The sequence below is a fragment of the Schistocerca nitens genome, chromosome 1, assembly GCF_023898315.1.
Source record: "Schistocerca nitens isolate TAMUIC-IGC-003100 chromosome 1, iqSchNite1.1, whole genome shotgun sequence".
NCBI lineage: Eukaryota > Metazoa > Arthropoda > Insecta > Orthoptera > Acrididae > Schistocerca > Schistocerca nitens.
The window spans coordinates 1,306,944,009-1,306,962,718 of NC_064614.1; positions in this window are offsets into that span (position 1 = coordinate 1,306,944,009).

Here is an 18,710-nt window from a genome sequence, read left to right on the forward strand (position 1 = left end):
AGTTAAATTACAGTTGAAAACTGTTACTGATAAATGTATTTGCTGTAAATGTAGATCATTCGATAAAAGTCCAGTCAGCCAATCTTCCAAAGCAAAAGAGTCCAAGACATTTACTCACTGCAACGCTTCCAACGTGTCCAGAGACTTGGGCAGGGGCTACCTGTCCCAAGTCTCCACACTGGCTTACGGCATGGTCACACGGTAGCCACTGACCACTTCCTGTTCGTTGGAAGTAACTGCGGCCTCCCCCCCTCCCCATCCCTAGTGCACAGAAACCCTCCGTCATTGGAAACGAACTGCTTCAGGAGTCATTACGTATGGTGTTGAGGAATATTGTCACATCAATAACTTGAAGATATTACACGAAGAGAGAGAAAGAGAGCTTTACAAAAAAATGGTTCAAATGGATCTAAGCACTATGGGACTTAACATCTGAAGCCATCTGTCCCCTAGAACTTAGAACTACTTAAACCTAACCTAAGGACATCACACACATCCATGCCCGAGGCCGGATTCGAACCTGCGACCGTAGCAGTCGCGCGGTTCCAGACTGAAGCGCCTAGAACCGCTCGGCCACACTGGCCGGCAGAGCTTTACAGATGACCCAAGAATATTTATGCAATTAACGTTTAATTCCAAGGAATACCGCCAATGTCACGTATGAACAAGGACTATAAAAAGATCGCGACACACTTGTGAAACTGTCCCTGAGACACTTATCACGCTTTTATGGGAAATACACTTGTCTTTGAGAATGAGCTGCTTCATGAGTTACTAAATCCAACTGAATACGTCCATAAATACATTCCCCAAAAAGATAGTTGCACAGTACCTCGCCTCAATTTTGCGGTGTGTATACCAACGCTCGAACATGAATCTCAATACATTGGTGAAACTGTCCCTGAGACGCTTTCGATGCATTTGTGGGAAATACACTTGGCTTTGAGCAGGGGCTGCTTCAGGAGTTACTAAATCCAACTGAATACTGTAAAGACACATTCAAGAAAAAGATCGCTGCACAGTAGTTCACTTCAGTTTTGAAGTGTATACCGCCACACTTGAACACAGACTATAAATGCAGATCGCTCTACACCTGTGAAACCTCCCTGACACACTTCACGCACTTTTGTTGCAAACAGAAGCCAAAATCGATATCAGCTGCTGTATCTGATTTTGTACATCAAAATAATGATATTTGGAACTCGAAATAAATATCTCTGTAACTCTAAACTGGACTCTCACCACTTTTCGAGTTGTCGTTGATTGTTTGAAGGCGCTGCCAGAGACAGAGAGAGAGAGAGAGAGAGAGAGAGAGAGAAGTCCCACACCTATCTTGATGCTCATCACTTTCCTTAATGGTGAGTGGGCTTAGTTTATATTAGCTGCTGTTGGAGTCAGGGACATTATTTTTTCACTTCTCGAATCTCTGTCTAAGCACAGACGGGAAAATCAGAACAATTACACAAACAGAATTCAAAGCACTGTCCTACAGACAAGAGAAATGGCTGGAATTTTCAGTGATTTTTCGGTGTGTTACATTGCTGGTCTGGAGAAGCTCTAAAGACACATTGGCGGATGAGGGACGACATCCTGCTCGGACGCGTCTCTGAACACTTGAACAAAGAAGACATCACATGACTCTCAGAACTTTCCGTAGATGTCTTGCGCCTATCTTGTTCGAACCAGTCTGTAGAAGCTTCTATACCGCTCACAAAGGATGTCTTGTGAATGGAGCATTCTGGTTGGCTCTTACTGAATTTACCCAACACACTGCTGCTGCCGCCGGTGTGGGATCACTGTCCGCCATTTTCTGCAGATGAGACTCAGTGGCAAAACTATTTCGTACAGATCGACGAAACATACAGTGGTCATGTTGCACTGAGAGTTACACTCTGCAAAAGTGACTTACAGATCATGAAACACGGAGACTACTGCCAAAGACTCTTCATCAGTTGTACTGCTCTGCTGCTGTCGAGGAAAGCTTGAATATTTCAGCACGAAACCAAACTGTTCTACAAAGGCTGCGCTGGTCCCCCTCTGCACACAGTCGTCACTGCTTCTGGCTCCGACCTACTTGCTTGCTTTCTCCAGACTCTGGGATTACAAAACATATGTACACTCCTGGAAATTGAAATAAGAACACCGTGAATTCATTGTCCCAGGAAGGGGGAACTTTATTGACACATTCCTGGGGTCAGATACATCACATGATCACACTGACAGAACCACAGGCACATAGACACAGGCAACAGAGCATGCACAATGTCGGCACTAGTACAGTGTATATCCACCTTTCGCAGCAATGCAGGCTGCTATTCTCCCATGGAGACGATCGTAGAGATGCTGGATGTAGCCCTGTGGAACGGCTTGCCATGCCATTTCCACCTGGTGCCTCAGTTGGACCAGCGTTCGTGCTGGACGTGCAGACCGCGTGAGACGACGCTTCATCCAGTCCCAAACATGCTCAATGGGGGACAGATCCGGAGATCTTGCTGGCCAGGGTAGTTGACTTACACCTTCTAGAGCACATTGGGTGGCACGGGATACATGCGGACGTGCATTGTCCTGTTGGAACAGCAAGTTCCCTTGCCAGTCTAGGAATGGTAGAACGATGGGTTCGATGACGGTTTGGATGTACCGTGCACTATTCAGTGTCCCCTCGACGATCACCAGTGGTGTACGGCCAGTGTAGGAGATCGCTCCCCACACCATGATGCCGGGTGCTGGCCCTGTGTGCCTCGGTCGTATGCAGTCCTGATTGTGGCGCTCACCTGCACGGCGCCAAACACGCATACGACCATCATTGGCACCAAGGCAGAAGCGACTCTCATCGCTGAAGACGACACGTCTCCATTCGTCCCTCCATTCACGCCTGTCGCGACACCACTGGAGGCGGGCTGCACGATGTTGGGGCGTGAGCGGAGGACGGCCTAACGGTGTGCGGGACCGTAGCCCAGCTTCATGGAGACGGTTGCGAATGGTCCTCGCCGATACCCCAGGAGCAACAGTGTCCCTAATTTGCTGGGAAGTGGCGGTGCGGTCCCCTACGGCACTGCGTAGGATCGTACGGTCTTGGCGTGCATCCGTGCGTCGCTGCGGTCCGGTCCCAGGTCGACGGGCACGTGCACCTTCCGCCGACCACTGGCGACAACATCGATGTACTGTGGAGACCTCACGCCCCACGTGTTGAGCAATTCGGCGGTACGTCCACCCGGCCTCCCGCATGCCCACTATACGCCCTCGCTCAAAGTCCGTCAACTGCACATACGGTTCACGTCCACGCTGTCGTGGCATGCTACCAGTGTTAAAGACTGCGATGGAGCTCCGTATGCCATGGCAAACTGGCTGACACTGACGGCGGCAGTGCACAAATGCTGTGCAGCTAGCGCCATTCGACGGCCAACACCGCGGTTCCTGGTGTGTCCGCTCTGCCGTGCGTGTGATCATTGCTTGTACAGCCCTCTCGCAGTGTCCGGAGCAAGTATGGTGGGTCTGACACACCGGTGTCAATGTGTTCTTTTTTCCATTTCCAGGAGTGTATTTTCACACGGTTTGCCAGAATATCACACCATTTACGCGATAGTTCCAGATATCAAGCACATAGCAGAATGCTACCGGTCGCTTGCACAGTATAATTCTGAAGATAAAGATAGGAAATTATTTCTCTGCAAACCCGAAACGTTAGCGAGATGCAGCGAGGTAGGACGTGCTGCAAACCACTAAATAACTAGAAACTTATCATGTCTGCGACGATCTTTACGTGAAAACTCGAAAAAATAGGGGAAACTGATATTTCCACTCGTGAATACCGATGTAATTATGTAACAAGACTTCAAATTGTCCTTCTACTTTACAAAGTCAATTAAGGTGTTTCTCATGTCTAGGAAACCAGCAAACGTGTCTTCCACCCGTATTTCCACCATCCAGATGCACACGAAACACACCACAATCGATGTTCTGTCAATCAAATATTAGTTCGTTACCCACTCATCTAAACTGCGACAGGGTTAGGTTAGCTACATGTCTCGGGTTCTCCAGTCAGGGTGGCTCCAGTGTAACCTGGAAACGTCAGTCAGGCCACTGCCGCTGCGCACCCCACACCCCAGACAGAATCGTCCAAGGAAGCCAGCCACATATATTTTATCACTGTACTTACAGTTAAATATTACGATTTCAGTCTCAATCTGACGACATCTGACAATGAATGAAGTATCGGAAATACCCCCTCCTGACGGCTGTAGCTCTGGAAACATAAACATCTGTACCATTCTTATGACTGGACATAATTTTGTAACTAAAAAAATTCTTTCATTCCCCTTACAGCTATCGCAGTTTCCCCCGTCAGATACGTACTTTCCTTATAACAGGACATTTTCTTTGCACATGTTGAAACACACACATACGTTATAAGCCTGCTACTCGTGGCGAATCTATCATCCATTCCCTACGACTGAGTCTAATACTTTGCCAATAACCGAATGCTGGTGACGTCGAAGAAAACTGAGCGAAAATCCACGATGGATGGACATGTCTCATAAGTTTTTCTTGTGAGTGGTACAAGTGTGTCTTAGAAACAGAGGTTTAATCGTCTTACAAGTCGCTACATGTTAAAAACACGATCTCAATGGCTATGTTACTGTGACAAGGGGGTCATGGTTCCACAGGCACGCCAAGTGTACCTAACAATATCCATGTTGAAAAATATTCTGGCTTTATAAATTAACAAATGGATGCAGTGGTATTCCACACAAATACTGCGACATTGAAATATAGATGGCGATCGCGGGGTGTGTTTTAACAGCCGAAAGCGTGGCTGCACGTCGTCGCCAGTGACACCTCGTAATAAAATCACCGAATTTAGAAAGTGAGGAATGTGGTATGAAGGCAGTATTTGCAACTGCCTCATGCCACCGCTACATATTTCTCTAGTATTTGTAATGCATTCCATTTCAATGTCATGTGAGAGGTTCTGCGATAATATATCCACTGGTTTATAGGCAATGATTGATTGAGAATAATCATGTACATTAGTAGATGTGCTGTGAAACAAATCACTTTTAAAAAATTCAACACTAGGTTGATGTCATAAGAAATGTACACCACTGGCTTCTGAGATCTATACTGTTACGCTATCTGGTAGAAATGCTGCCTGCGATTTGCAGTCAAGTCTTTCTATTCAACCACATACCTGCATTGGATCCTGTGGAGATGTCTTTTAATGATTACAGCCAGTAGTGAATCATATTGTGACACTCTCAGATCTCGAAACGAGTCACCTTTATCCAAACCTGTCTGCTACAGCAAAACTCCAATGTGGTTTTTTAGACAGTCCCCGTGCATCATGTAACTGTTCCTCAGTGTCTGCCCCGCCGTCCCTGCAACTTTGTGCGTGTGATTTTCTAGTTTAAGTTTGAGCAGAACTCGGAGAGTTTTACCATATTCAGAAACCTGTGTAGTAACAGGTTGAGTTGAGTTAATGCGACAGCACAATGTTTTGACCACTCGGTGGAAATGGGAACATGTTGTCATAGCTCTGCCAACCACGTACGATGTGAAAGATCAGCGCTAAGCAAAACTTCTCTTGCAAGAAGAAGTAGTATAAAAGACAGCACAAGCAGTTACGGGAACTGGAAAAAGGATGAGGGTTTTGCTGTTGCATTGCGGTGTGTCTCCAAGCTACATACAGGTACTGCAGTCCAGAGGAGGTCTGCATCTCTCAGGGAGCATCACGTCGGTCACCCAAACATTCTCTTCATCATGCATCATGTACCACACAACAGAACAACAGAGCTCCGCTAACTTCATTCAACAGAGAACTGAATATATACCGGGTGATCAAAAAGTCAGTATAAATTTGAAAACTGAATAAATGACGGAATAATGTAGATAGAGAGGTACAAATTGACACACATGCATGGAATGACATGGGGTTTTATTAGAACCAAAAAATACAAAAGTTCAAAAAATGTCCGAGGAATGGTGCTTCATCTGATCAGAATAGCAATAATTAGCATAACAAAGTAAGACAAAACGAAGATGATGTTCCTTACAGGAAATGCTCAATATGTCCACTATCATTCCTCAACAATAGCAGTAGTCGAGCAATAATGTTGTGAACAGCACCGTAAAGCATGTCCGGAGTTATGGTGAGGCATTGGCGTCGGATGTTGTCTTTCAGCATCCCTAGAGTTGTCGGTCGATCACGATACACTTGCGACTTCAGGTAACCCCAAAGCCAATAATCGCACGGACTGAGGTCTGGGGACCTGGGAGGCCAAGCATGACGAAAGTGGCGGCTGAGCACACGATCATCACCAAACGACGCCCGCAAGAGATCTTTCACGCGTCTAGCAATATCGGGTGGAGCGCCATCCTGCATAAACATCGTACGTTCCAGCAGGTGTTTATCAGCCAGACTGGGGATGATGCGATTCTGTAACATTACAGCTCCTTTTCTACACGATTGTCATGCGCAGTCACAGACGTTTTGCTCTCCAGCGCCATCTGTCGGACATTTTGTGAACTTTCTTTTTTTTTGTTTCTAATAAAACCCCATGTCATTCCAAGCATGTGTGTCAATTTTTACCTCTCTATCTACATTAATCCGTGGTTTATTAAGTTATCAAATTTATACTGACCTTTTGATCACCCGGTATATATCGAAAACAAATAGCATCTATGTGTTGGCATCAAGCATATGTGCCAACTCACGTATACAAGTATTAATCCACTCAGTCGTCTTGACAGACCAGTGTAAAGTGTCATCGCCTGTACTGTAGGGGAGGACCATGTCCCACAGACTACACTATCAGATGGGGGGGGGGGGGGGGTGTCCCTGTGTCATTGTTTGGAACATTGTTTTTTGTTCTGCTGTAACACGTCCAGGCAGCATATGACACAGCTTTGTACAATGCTACACATTTTGCTTTTTCCAGCATGACTTAGAGGTCTGTGTGAGGTACTAAACTGACGTTAACATGTTTCGAGCCATTGGCTCTCACAGAAAACTTGACATCGCACGGTGTAAATTATGTTCTTGCTGCTGCTCGCACAACACATACACTGGATGATTTTAAATAAGAGACAGTCACAACATATGTAATCTCGAAGAGGTCTACGGTATAGTGGAGCATTTCCAAACAGCTGTCCAAAGATGATTGATGGCCTTTACATTTAAACTCCTCTTTCATGGGATAGCTGATGGCTCAGTGTTCGATTTAGATTTATTCCTCATATTGCAGTCATGAGTGTGATCACTGTTTCGGTGCTAGCCATCCCCAGAAGTTGTTGCCCCTGTACAATACTCCATTTCAAACAATTGATGTCAGTCAGTCATTATGTGGTAACCAACGGTGAACCAGTGGACAGATGGGATGGAACGGAATGCAGATAGATGACTGTGCAGTATCCATTCATTGTTAATTCTCCAACCCGTACACCAAAGCATGTCAGACAGCGCTCTACATATTTCTAGCACTTTGATCGTAGTGCGTAATTTACGATCTTTCCCTATGCAGATGGAGGTCACTGAGACTTCTCGCATTCTTAGGATGAAGAGACTGGAAGATCTCCTTGCATTGTCTTTCACCAAGCCTTCCTGCAGCAGTGTCACCGATTTAATCTGCAGGTGACCAGAAGTAGACAGCTACAGTCCACGCCTCCTGAAGGAATAGAGCGAGCCGTGTCCATAAGTGCTCTTCTACACCAGTCTTGCTCACGGTACCCATTCCAGTGCACAAAATATCTCCAGATGCGCGCATGTCGAGAAGCTTAGCAGCCGACATCGGTGTATAGTAGTAGAAATGAAAGTGTTTGATGCAATAGCAGACGATTAAGAAGAAGAAACGGGTGGTTTTTATGAAGGGTGGAGCTCCAGATGGACGGATTTTGAAGCATTTTACGTAAATCAACTGCGCTATCAATTCCAGTGTCTGGGATGAGTACGAAGAAGGTAAGAGGGAGAACATAAACATATGCACTCCTAAGGCTACACGGTTTTTCACTTAAAACACGCTATAGTGTTAGAGCAGTGCGGTTTCTGACCAATAAGGCTTTTGGAATCAAACGCTGTTAATATTCCAGCACATGACATATACTCTCCTTGCAGGTTTCTCTACGATAAACTATGGTGACAAAGCATAAAATGAGAAAGCTCCTTCCTTAAAACATCGATTCTTTGTGATACATGCACAATATAGCTTTGCATAGGTGTGTGGCACCCACTGTTCACATCTAAGCAGGAATGAAATATGTAATTGTTTAAATATTCTCGCATCATCTGCAAAGCTCTCTCTCTCTCTCTCTCTCTCTCTCTCTCTCTCTCTCTCTCTCTTTGTGCAGTGGTACATTTAGTTCCTGTGATGCTTTCAAGTTATGGATGTGACAATATTCCACAAAGCCATATGTAATAAATCATGAAGCAGTTGGCGTTCAATGACGGGGGGGTATGTGTGAGCCAGGGATAGGAAGGGGGAGGCTGCGGGTACTTGTAGAGCAAGAGGAAGGGCTCAGCGGCTGCCACGTGACGCCGCCATAAGCCGGTGCGGAGACTTGGGGCAGGTAGTCCGGCGCGTTGCCTGCCCGAGTCTCTGGGCCCATTGCAAGAGGCTGTACACTGGAGTGGGTGAACGTCTTGCCTCTTGCGCTTCGGAAGACTGACTGACTGGAGTGGTTAGGCTAGTGCATGTAACGCAACTGACCTACTTTACCTTGCAAAATTTGAACTACCCTTAATGACGCGCTGCGACGTTGCCACGTCTATGGCCGCCATCCTGGATGCGCAATCTTGAAGAAGTTTGGCAACAATGCAACGTGAGGTAACTACTATTACATACTTACTTTTTTGTTGTGCTGTCAATTAATTTGTATATCTGTTGCAAAGTGAATAATAGAGCAATTTCTGGTTCACTGGAGAACTATAAACAACTTGGAGAAGGCATTTTCATGGTATGTAGAAGGATATGTGTGATGTACCATGTGGTTATAATGAAACTGAATGTGTTCCGAGCGCCGTAATGGGGATTGTGTACAATGCAGGACGCTGAAACATCGTAGCTATGTTAATTAATCGGTGATGCCATAGAATATGCTGAAAAAAATAATAGTTCCTCTTTCTACCACCGAGTGAAAATATCGCTCTGTAAGCAGTCAAAACGTGAGACATTTCCTGTTTTGACGTCAGTACTCTGCTTTTCGCTTGGTGACACATATTGATTTCCTTTGTGAAGTAACTGTTGGTGTACGTGGTTATTTTGGGAGTATTACGAGCAGAAGAAGGAAATCCTAATGTTGTGGAAGTATTTTCAAAACAGAACTTCCTGACATTGTAGCAAAGTGTATAGAATACTTTGGAGAATCGTTAATAACAAAAAGGGACCAGATAAACCCGCGGTAGCGGCCGAAACGTGCAGAGCAATCGTAAGTAACGAAAAGGCGCCAAACAAGCCCGTTGTATTAACAGATGTATTAACAGGTGTGGGTGCATACACATCATGAAATGAAAACATTTCTCGCTGTGTGAAGAAGTTCCGGGCGTAGTGACTAACGGCCGAGCAGGCTAAAGAGCTGTTTTTGTCCTCGCTGAAGGGGCGAAGTCATTCATACAGCGAGCAGAGTTATGAGTTGAAATGTAAATTCCAATATCATCACGATGATATGAATGGGGATATTAATCACAAGTGGTTAGAACAGAAGCTGACTCCGAATAACCCAGGCGGCAGTATTGTTCTCGACAACGCACTGCGCAGTACTGTTGACACAAATAAAAGACCCACTACTGAAACTCGCAAAACGCACATAACCGAATGGTTCATTCATAACAAAATCACTTTTGAATTCAGCTCAACAAGAAATGAGCTTTTGCAAATTGTGCATCATAATAAACCAAAGCCTGTTTTTAAAGCAGATGCCGTTGTAATGCGTCAGGGATACAGTGTTCTGAGGCTCCTAGCATACCACAGTGGCCTGAACCCTGTAGAGCTAAACAACAAGGGAACAAGAAGCTGCAGACAAAAGATTCCATAGACTCATTTAACTATTCTAAAACAAATAACCAAAGAGTCTTTGTCTAAGGTTACCAAAAATCCTGGTTAAATGCTTGCCAACACGTAAAATGAAGAGAGAATAATACTGGCGCAGATCGGTGAACGGAGGAAGCAACAGAGGATGTCATAATCGACGTTGGTTCGAGAGTGCAGGTGAATACCCAGCACATGACGGCGACGGCGTTGTAGACACTGAACGAAGGATGAAATTTGAACGGATTCCAGTGCAACGGGCACCGCAGACGACGAACCTAGCGCCTGCCCCTTGTGTGACGGACCATCCACTCCGTAACTTAGAATAACCAAGGTTTGCGCAATTTTCATTGCGTAACTGTAGATGCACCTTTCTTCCTTCCTCCCTCCTTCCCCCCCCCCTCCTCATCCTTCCCACCGCAACCGACTGAAGCAGGTGTAACAGTACCGCGGTCCAATGTCAGTAAGCAGCACACTAAAGTTGCGTCACGGCGGCTTCTCGTCTGTCGTCGTTGGTACAGACATTGGCTGGCGCCACATCTCTCGCATTTCCCTCCCTTTACTGTTTAAAACCAGTTTTAATGTCAAGATAAACAGCGTAATTATATGAAAACATTATTCCACCTCACGGTAAGTACATTTTGAAATGTTTTAAAAATACCTACTCTCCCTAAACGCTTAATGACAGAATAGCAATTTCAATTGAGATTCTGCTGGAGTGATTAATCTCAAGACCCACGTAATCGACTGACCCATTTTTAGCAAATAGATTTCGTATAAAAATGACGACACAGATACTCCATGCAGGTAGTAATGCATTTCCCATGTTTGTAGAAAAATCTGTTTCGAACTAAATTAATGCAATTTACATCATATAGCTTGAACCGATCTTTTTATTGAGCCGAAAGAAAAGTAATAGCATTAATCGAAGAAAAATGACCCTCGGTTGAGCGTGACTGGCTGGGGTGAAATGACCGCGTTTGCAGTGCCATCGAGCGAGGTGACTGGGCCAACAGTGACACGCTGCAGAGCGGTTAAAAATTAAAAAAAAAAGAACTCTGTGCAATATCTGAAATTAATAATTCAGATAGTAAAATTACAAGTATATGGGTAATAGTTGGAACAGAAAGCAGGATATCAGTTAAGGAATGTGACGACTTTGTTACTAAAGAAAACATCTACAAATAACAAATGAAAACCCTCAGCGTGGTCGACTAACCATTTAACCACAAAAAATGGTTCAAATGGCTCTGAGCACTATGGGACTTAACTTCTGAGGTCAACAGTCCCCTAGAACTTAGAACTACTTAAACCTAACTAACCTAGGGACATCATACATACCCATGCCCGAGGCAGCATTCGAACCTTCGACCGTAGCGATCGCGCTTTTCCAGAATGTAGCGCCTAGAACCGCTGGGTCACCCCGGCCGGCATTTAACCACTCTTCCTTCCTTCCTTCCTTCCTTCCTCTTGTCCACAACATTCCCCATTGAACGCAAGTGTCACGCGAAGGTTAAATGGTCACAGACCGTTATACACTGTTAGGGAAAATGTTAATACACTTTTTTGCAGGTTTCCAATTCACACAAAATGTATTGTTGCAACAGTCCGTATGGAGCAAGTGAAGTGATCACATTTACAGATCAGCAGCGCAAGCAGTTCTGCGGTAGCAGGTGTTGACCCACGGTGAAACAGCCATGTTAGTGCGCGGTGTAGCCTCCGTGGGCAGCAATGCAGTCACTCACTCTGGCGTCCAGTCGGTCGTACAGACGGCGAGTACTGTTCTGGGATACGTCATGCCACGCCTGCTCGGCTTGTTTGCGTAGTTCTGTACGAGCTGTAGGTTGGCGAGTCGCATGAGTCACTTCTCGTCCCATCGTATCCCACACCTGCTCGATTGCAGACAGGTCCAGAGATCGTGCTGGCCAGGCAAGTTGCTGCACGCCTCACAGCATTATACTGTCGTAGTAACACATCACCTACCTGTTGCAAGAACGGGTCTAACAAAATTCTGCACGCTACTGATGCCTATGGTTCCACAGAGCGTTCGATGCTGTTAATCGTGATTTTTCTAACGCAGTGGCTCATTTATGCAAAACCATTCGTCAAACGGAGTACGGTTAATACGAGTTATTATAGTTCGTTCGGAAACATTTTAGAGAGCAAAAATACTGCGATTTATCATAGACTCTGGGAGCCCACATTGTTCATAAAGGATTTAGTTCACTCAATGATGTTTTGATAGAGCTACAGATATTAGTTGTCTAATACACTAATGCGACGGGTCACATTTTTGAAATGTCACTTATTGTAATAAATTCGAATTGACAACCGTTAACGACTGTTTCATCTCTCATAAAATGTTACCTGATATTTCCAATAACGGTGTATTAATTTACATGTGGATTGATTGTGATACAGACCAGTGTTCTCCATTTTGAATTAACCAGTTTGTATAGCCGAACGAGTGCGGCGGAAAAGGGGTAGAGGACCTGCAAGGCAATTACGTTAAGTGGGTTGCATAGAAGTCAGGCGGAACGCAGTTCAGATGTTCTGGCTACCTTTGAGCAATATAGCACACTTACTGTCTCATGAAGTTCATTATCAATAATCAATCACAGCTGGTAAACAATAGTAACATTCATACACATAAAACTTGAACGACAAATGATTTACGCTGTCCATCATTCAGTATTAGCGTGGCACAGAAACGAGTGAGATATTGAACCACTAAAATCTTTGGCGACTTACTCAGTCACGTGAACAATTCAATCGATTATAAAATTAACGTCAAGCACAATCTGAAATCATATCTGTTTGGTAACTCTACTTCTGTACCACTGAATATTTCTTAAATTTATAGTAATGTGGTGTGGTGTGTGTGTGTGTGTGTGTGTGTGTGTGTGTGTGTGTGTGTGTGTGTGTGTGTGCGTGTGTGTGTGTGTGTGTGTGTGTGTGTGCGCGCGCGCGCCTCTGTGTTTTACTATTGAAAAGCAACCTGATCCATATCAGAGCGGGACATGGCAGTCATCTACATCTACGCACTGTGAACCACTTTGAAATGCTTCTCAGAGGCTGCGTCCCACAGTACCAGTTATTACGTCTTTTTCCCGTTCCGTTCACGTATGTAGCGCAGGGAAAATCGCTGTTTAAATGCGAATGTTTCTGCGTATGTCCTTGCAGTGGAGCTGGCCCTCGCGGTTATTTGTGCGCTTCTGCCATCTTTACGCACTATATGCGTCGTGGATTTTACGTTCAAACCAGTGACAAGTGAAATAATAACCAGTACAGAGGACTTGCAAGATACAACTAATTTATTACTGATCAACAGTTTAACCCAAAGGGCACAGTATTTACCAAAAATTTTCTACAAGTGTCTCTTATTGACAAGTCAGCAAAATACATTACACAATACCTTTCTAATTGAATTAGGTGCAAACAAGAACTTCTTATAACTTCTATACTAACTGTAAGCACTTCAATAATAAAAATAAAATGATTTTCATTTAACAAAGGGCACTTGAATAATAAAAGTGAAATAAGTTTCTTTTAAATAGGTCACCTGGGCAAGCGCAGTAGGACAAATCACATAATTTCCAATTCCCGCTACCCATCAAGTATTTCTCTTTAACATGTACACAAGTTCAACTCCCGCTGCACATAAGGTATAATTCAGAACACTAGTCTGCTTCCTTTATGGTTTTGAAGGTAAATGTATAAGCAGTATAGCAAACGGGACGCCTTGGCGTCCCAGTGCAGAGGAAACTTAATGCCAGATCCCCACTCACTGCAACCCGCAGAGCTCAGTGGCCGCCGTACCGGTTGCCGTTCTCCCCGCGGCCAGAAGAACCTCCCGTTCCCTCTGGTACTGGTCGGCCGAGGCGTCGTACTCCGGACATCGATTTAGACATGGAGTAGGTGCCCGCTGCAGTGCTGCAACAGGAAAGCACAAACACACCGCCACAGTCAAAAGAAACAATGTTAACAGCCCCAGAATATAAAAGATAAAATTCTGCAAGGATAGATCACATCAAGACAAAGGCAAATTAAAAATGGTTAAAAGAACTGTAGACCTCAAATTTCAAAATATGTAAAATTGCCCCAGCGCAAACAGACTAGTTTTATAAGGGCAACGATAAGACAAAGCATAATATTATTACACCAGTACGTCGCAGTTCCAATACAATATTGGCACTCATAAGAAAATGTAGAAGCTAGTGATAACACGGGTAGGTCCGAGTGCAAAACTAGAAAGCTTGAACGTCTACTTCCTCAATAGACAGCAGCGTGGTACATAGCTCAATTCCACTAGCCAAAATGAATAACACATTTGGCCTGCATCTCGTGGTCGTGCGGTAGCGTTCTCGCTTCCCACGCCCGGGTTCCCGGGTTCGATTCCCGGCGGGGTCAGGGATTTTCTCTGCCTCGTGATGGCTGGGTGTTGTGTGCTGTCCTTAGGTTAGTTAGGTTTAAGTAGTTCTAAGTTCTAGGGGACTTATGACCACAGCAGTTGAGTCCCATAGTGCTCAGAGCCATTTGAACCATTTGAATAACACATTGCTCAGCGTCCTGTGTAGAAGACCATGGCCCAGTCACGCCTCAAGAACTTGCAATAACAGGCCCGCTTCCGCACTCCGAGCCACGTACACCGTCAAATCCAGCTAACTCCACGCAAACACAAGTTTCACTCTCTGAGGAGCGACAGGTACCGGCCGTAACAAAGGCAAAACCCAGTCTGCCCGCCATACCACCAGCTCCACCACCGGCCAACGAGGCAAAGATAGGCAACGCCAGAGGGAAACAATCGATCCGGGTGAATCGAACGGAGAAAGCGACTGGCGCCAGCGCCTTCCCACGTATTACTGTATTTCCTTCTGAAGGAGAAGGGTCTACTTGTATCGTACATCGACACTGAAGCTCAGTTTTTCGAGAGATCATGCAAGTCGAAAACCACATGAAATTGAACAATTTCTCAAAGATGTTATTGATTATTACGATCGTGTTGGCATACACCTATCCATACCTCAAGTTACTTAAGTGCACAGCGTGTATCAAGATTCTAAATGACAATATGAGCTGTTTCAAGTTCCATCATTCAGGTGGCGATACTGGAGAGATGGATGTAGACCATGCAGGACTTGGACTGCGGACGATAGTGATTCCTGCGTTCCACCCACATGGAAAAGTGGGCTTGTTTCGCTATGTACCCAGCCCTCGATGGAGTGAGGCAAGTCCGTACTAAAATTGACCAAACACTTGCCATCCTATTTGTATATTGACGGTCGCCATGACATTTTAATCTGTAACTGACAGCCAAATATGTGCTTGGGCTGTGGCTGAGAGGGAGATGTTCACTCAGGATGTATACAAAGGAGGATCATGCAATTGCCGCCTGGGAATGCACTGGTTCCGACTACACTTACGATGCTTCCACTGGAATATGACGAAATCCTCTGGAATGACTCCAATCCACTGTCCGCACATCTTGGAGGGAATGTCGTCTATGCCTCTTACTCCACTTGTGCTGATGGGCAGTGGGGAAGCTTCCGTCGGGAGAGATGGACGTTGGCTCCACGGTTGTACCTACCCACTACCTTCGTCTCTATCCATCGGAACCTGCAAACATCCTCGAATACTGAAGTACAGGTGCATAAACAACGGTAACCGAAGAGACATAAGAAGCATCAGCATATTCCGTCAGACATCTACCAGCCACAACCAATGAACGATACTAATCCTCTCTACCAAAACCTTCTGCTATTGGATGTTCCTGTGGTGGATCATCATGGCCATCTCCTGTTTCAGGGTCAGAACCAATGGATATCATGTGAGATATCGCCTGTCTTCCTCTGATTCCACACTGTCGCCCTCAGGTACTACAGAGGCTCTGCTGGATGATCTGGGCCCATGCACTGCTGCATGGGTGAACGATGTTGAAGATAGACCAACAAACATTGAAATAACTGCAGTTACTGCAGCAACCAATAAATCTTAATCGACTGGGGATTTAGATGGAGTCGTCCTGTAGCGTCACTACAACTGCAATATCTCCAGAGGCTTATAGGATTGGCTCCGTAAATGTCTACACGACTGGGACGCAGGTTAAACTTCCCTGTCTCCACCAAATGTTGCGGGCGTCAGACATCGACATTGCCCTCCTGCATGACGTTCGCCTCGACAGGTTTCAGGCTTTATATGGAAGCAATGGCTATGCTATGCCATCCACTGAAGGTCATAGTGGGATGGCAATACTCCTCTGGGAGGGGATCGTTTTTGAAGATGTGGTTTATGTGCCATGACCCAAGCCTCTCATGGAGTTTCCATGATGTCTGACTCATCAATGTTTACCCTACCTGTGGCTCGGAAAAGCGATGGGAATGATTACAGTTTAATTTGGAAGAGATCGTCCCTTTGTTCACGAGCTGCTACAACCACGTTCTGCTTGATGGAGACTTCAACTGCGTGACATTATTGTAACCGCTGTCCTCAACTACGACTGATAGTGCTTTGAATCTCGCTGATACATGGGAATGTATCAGAGTGGATATACGTATGTTACAAGACATTTGTCGAGTTGTCTTGACAATGTCTGTTTCCCATCTCTGAGCATATCACGTACATGGAAGAGAGTGGGGCATGGTCGAGGCATGCAGAAGATGTATGTCGCACTTCTCCAGGATCGAAAGTTAACAGAGGAAACATGGACCACCTGTGAAAGATGCCTTCTAATGTACCCTTTGATGGTGGCTTGAATGTGCTAAGCCTACTTTGAATCGCACAGTGATACAATATCGTCGGGACATAGAAATACTTTGGAATTTTATTCCACGCTCCTCTGGGACCTCTCTGTTCCTTGGCCGACAGGCTGACATTCAGAGGGTAAAGGCGCAGATTATCTCACTTACATGTCACTGCCTTGAGGGAGCTATGGACGGAGTCCTGCAGTCTTCGCCTGGTGTTCTTCAAGGGGCTGCTGTCCAGACCAGTTACGCCTGATGCTCTCAGTGACGCTCTCTGTAATGGATCCGTCAACAAGACACTGGGCCCAGGCGGTTATCCCTGGAGTTTTGTCACGCATTCCACGGCATTACGACCCCTCCTTGGATTGCTAGTACGAAGAACTGATGCACCCTGACATTACACCCCTTCCTGCCTTCGTGGAGGTACTGATTATACCGCTCCAGAAGCTGTGCAGTCATTGATCATGTTGAATTGTGATTAATCCAGCTCCTCACGGCACGTCGCAAGGACGTCGTACCTGAAGTTAAACCTCTGGATCAAATGCGCGTTGGTGGGGACAGTAACATACAGACTGTGACTATCATGATGTTATCGCTCTAGCAGCGATATGCCGCTTTCGATGCACCTCGGTGTTGGCAGACTTTGGCCAAACCTTTGATAGGCTGAGCCACGGCTATCATGTGGAAGTGACATCACCACAACATCATGCGCTTTCTTTGGGTGCCTCGTCACTGGTCCTGACCAATGGATGTCCTCGCAATTGGTCCAGCAACTTTGTCCATTGTCCACGATCCTTTTTTCCATTGCTCTTGAGCGACTGTTATACAGATTGTCTAGCTGGTTAACTGGTTTTGCAATGAGGGGACATACACTGCTAGGCCTTCTTCGGCTTGGCCTACAGATTGAGTGCATATGGTGCTGGAATCACTCCATACGGAACTGCTGTGGGCAGTCGTATGAATTTGAAGAAGTCTGGTTCTTTGGACATTGGCAGTAGTCTTCTGAAAGGGAGTGTCGCTCTGGTGCGGTCGATCGACACACTAAAATGCTTCTGAATTACTTTCCACGTGACATACGGAGAACGGCCACAGCTAATTATAAATACTTCCTTCAAGTGGTCTGCATGAGCGACCGCAGTAATCTGCTGTAAGCTGTGGACATGATACAACAGGTTGACTTCATTAACACTCATCTGGCATCTAGGGTACGAATTTGCCTCACATTTAACAGATACCGAAGTCGATGGTGAAAAGGTTGCTGGCAACATTGGTTTATTTTGTGAGTGCGGGTCTTATCTTTAAAATTCGTTATGGTACAATTACTCTTCCCCTCGGAAAGTAAGGCTTGGTGTAGTCAACGTCCATGTTAGAGAGGCTACACTCTATATCTGCATGATGGTTGAGTTGCGGACCTACCATCAGGCTGCTGTTTTGGGAGATCTCCTCCTTTCAGAGTGACTCCCACTGCAATAGCTCATATTTCTACTTCCCTCCCACACTTCAAGAACTTTTACATCGAATACAGTTATGTCCAAGCAGGTTTATCTCGTAGCTGGACTCCTAACGCATGTAACGTTTATCGCCTAATGATCAGGGGGCAACACCTGGAACACTGTGGAGAGCCAGCGCCCTGAGGTTATACGGCGTTCCGTGCACCGTGTCCTCCTCGTCACGAAACATAGTGCGACAAGGACTCTGGTTGTCAATGACAAACACACGACGGAAGCGACTCCGGCTGCATCACATTGATATGGCAGACTCTACACTTTGCCCTCAGTGTCATATACACCAACTGCTGTGTGGACCTTCTGCAGAGGTGAGCCCGTTGAAACGGAAAATACTTGCTTCGCTTCTTCTTCAACGTGCTATTGCGCCACAGTCGCTTCTGGTCCCGGATGAGACCTTTTTCCAACACAAAAACGCAAACGGAATGAACTGAATCAAAGGACTCTCA